The sequence below is a fragment of the Cyprinus carpio genome, chromosome A3 (assembly GCF_018340385.1).
Source record: "Cyprinus carpio isolate SPL01 chromosome A3, ASM1834038v1, whole genome shotgun sequence".
NCBI lineage: Eukaryota > Metazoa > Chordata > Actinopteri > Cypriniformes > Cyprinidae > Cyprinus > Cyprinus carpio.
This window is the reverse complement of record NC_056574.1, coordinates 9,816,927-9,817,165: the sequence shown is the minus strand read 5'-3', so window position 1 is coordinate 9,817,165 and position 239 is coordinate 9,816,927. Positions and strand designations below refer to the sequence as shown.

At 38.9% G+C, this 239-nt stretch overlaps 1 long non-coding RNA gene across 1 annotated transcript in view; it reads right to left on the bottom strand.

Annotated features, from left to right (window-relative positions):
• The window catches only part of LOC122136130, a 33,576-nt gene that overhangs the window by 1,739 nt on the left and 31,598 nt on the right, over nt 1-239 (bottom strand). The gene's annotated exons all lie outside the window — the stretch shown is intronic.

Below are 239 nucleotides of genomic sequence, written 5' to 3'. Positions count from 1 at the left end.
CCCGGAGCAGTGGGCAGCATTAGGGTTTCAGTTCCTGCTCAAGTATATTCCTGCCCTTTTAACATAAATCTTTTCTGTTATTTTTAGTAGAATCTATCAGTTTTATATATATATATATATATATGTGTGTATGTGTGTGAGTGCGTGTGTGTTTGTGTTCACTGAGTGTGTGTGTGTGTGTGTATATGAGTATGTGTGTGTGTGTGTGTGTGTGTGTGTGTGTGTGTGTGTGTTTTCGC